Source organism: Mandrillus leucophaeus, unplaced genomic scaffold, assembly GCF_000951045.1.
Source record: "Mandrillus leucophaeus isolate KB7577 unplaced genomic scaffold, Mleu.le_1.0 Scaffold1035, whole genome shotgun sequence".
Taxonomy (NCBI): Eukaryota; Metazoa; Chordata; class Mammalia; order Primates; family Cercopithecidae; genus Mandrillus; species Mandrillus leucophaeus.
In genome coordinates this window covers 118655-121178 of record NW_012098488.1, presented here as the reverse complement: position 1 = coordinate 121178, position 2524 = coordinate 118655, and the positions used below count along the sequence as shown (strand labels likewise).

The following is a 2524-nucleotide window of genomic DNA, read 5'->3' as shown; positions in this document are numbered from 1 at the left end:
CCCCGAATTAATCGGGGCACTTAAAAATTAATGCAAATTATATCAAATGTCAGTACTGACCTCTTTTTCAGCTTCTTTAAATGTTGCTTCTTTCTCCTTGACTCGCTGCATAAATCTCTGTTTCAACTCTTCTTCTTCCCTCTGACATTGATCATAGAACTCTTGTCTTTTGGCTTCAGAGATTTCTTGAAAATCAAAGAGAAATGTTTTCTTAGTTTTATATTAAAATGAGGTAGGAGAATCACTTGAACTCCATCTCAAAAAAAAAATGCTAGTATAAACATGTAAAAAAATATATATTATATGTAAGGTCCTATATAAGGAAATTTACCAACATTCTCTCATGTTTAGCTGCACAAAATGGAAAATGCCGTTTCATAAGATGTAAAAACCAAGGCATAAACTTAAGATCAGAGTATATGTAAAGAATAGTAGAATTTTCCAACACTTGTATGAGTGAATTCTTATCCCCACCACTTTCCAGCATATCATACTTCTTCACATCTTTTGACAGTAAAATTCAGGGAAACCTCTAACGTATGAGACGATGTTCAAAAATAGTCTAAAATAAAACAAAGAGTCTTCCAAAATATTATCATTTAAGATAGTTAAATTTTGGGTGTCTGCAAAGAACAATGAATGTTATAACTGGATTATATACACTACAGTGCCATGTTTTTGCAACAGAAGTCCTATTTGTCTTTTTTTCTTTTTTTTTTTGAGACAGAGTCTCACTTTGTTGCCCAGGCTGTAGTGCAGTGGCACGATCTCAGCTCACTGCAAGCTCCACCGCCCAGGTTCAAGCAATTCTCCTGCCTCAGCCTCCCAAGTAACTGGGATTATGGGCACCTGTCACCACGTCAGCTAATGTTTTTTTTGTATTTTTAGTAGGGACAGGGTTTTACCATGTTGGCCAGGCTGATCTTAAACTCCTGACTTCAAGTGATCCGTCTGCCTCCGCCTCCCAAAGTACTGGGATTACAAGTGGGAGCCACCACACCCGGTTCTATTCTTTTTCAAGTTAGAGAAATACACTTGCTCTCCAACTTCTCTCCTTTAACTTCCAGGACACTGCACTACTGCTTTTCAGCTGGTTCTTCCATCAAACTATGCTTAATACCTTTTGTCAAACTTTGCTAATATTTTTCCATCTTTTTCTTTATCCTTTTGGTTTTCTTTTTGAGTTGGAGTCTTGCTCAGTTGGCCAGGCTGGAGTAGTGCAGTGAGGCGATCTCAGTCCACTGCAACCTCTGCTTCCCGGGTTCAAGCAATTCTCCTGCCTCAGCCTTCCAAGTAGCTGGGATACAGGTGTGCGCCACCACACCCAGCTAATTTTTGTATTTTTAGTAGAGACGGGGTTTTACTATGTTGGCCAGGCTGCTCTCAAACTCCTGACCTCAGATGATCTGCATGTCTCAGCCTCCCAAAGTGCTGGGATTACAGGCATGAGCCACCATGCCCAGCCTATCCTGTCTTTCATATAATATATATACATTTCATACAAATACAAAAAATAGAACAAAATGCTGGGGCTGTTCTTCAAGACACATTTCAGCATATACCCATATTCAATACTCGTATTTCAGCATAAAAATGAGATCTCACATTATGTTGTTCCTACTGTCTCAACCTTCATCAAAACATGATAAAAACATCTAACATTCAGCTTGTTTTCTTTAGGATGGTTCAAGGCAGGAGAGGTATAATTATTCTCATACCCAAATTATTGTACTTTGTGTTTGTAAGGACTCCTACATTATCCATTTGGTTGTGCTAGCAATATTTTTACTCACCTAACTGGCTGGTTGTCTGGACCCACATCTGTAAAGCCCATTTTCTCCAGTTTTTGGTACCAATAACATTCATAGTGCGGAGTGTGGGTTTTTTCTTTTAGATTTTCCATATTGGTACAAAGAAGCATATCTCAGAGCATAACGAAGTCAGAGCAATTTTCATTTTCCACTAGTAAAAAAAAATTAATGAATAAACAACACTTATTATCAATCCTTGACAATCATGAATGAATGAAATCATGAAATAATGAATACATGAATAAAAAACGTTTAAAACAACACACAACAGAACAATTTGATTAACAGCTATAATTATTTAAACCATGTAAAGTGTGGTTGTACTATACATACCAACTGTAGGCAGAGATTATTTACAGGTTATCAAATTTGCTTTAAACTTATTACCTGAAGAACAAGCAGGAAAGATTGAAATAATATTTTATATACATATATGTACAGGTTTTTATTAACAATTGTGTTGTATGTTACAAACCACCTCTGGGTATTTTGGAGTACTAACAGAATATGTAATATAACATCACTAGTGTAAATAATTTTATCAAAGTAAATTCTGCTAGCAAAAAGGCCTTACAATTATACATACTTGTAAGGTGCCTGGCCTGACAATTTCTTAAAGAAGTTAAAACAGGCCGGGTGCGGTGGCTCAAGCCTGTAATCCCAGCACTTTGGGAGGCCGAGGCGGGTGGATCACGAGGTCAGGAGATCGAGAC

The 2524-nt window shown here is 37.2% G+C and overlaps 1 pseudogene; it reads right to left on the bottom strand.

Moving 5' to 3' along the window:
* Window positions 1-2524, bottom strand: part of LOC105538900 — a 53639-nt pseudogene that overhangs the window by 10049 nt on the left and 41066 nt on the right.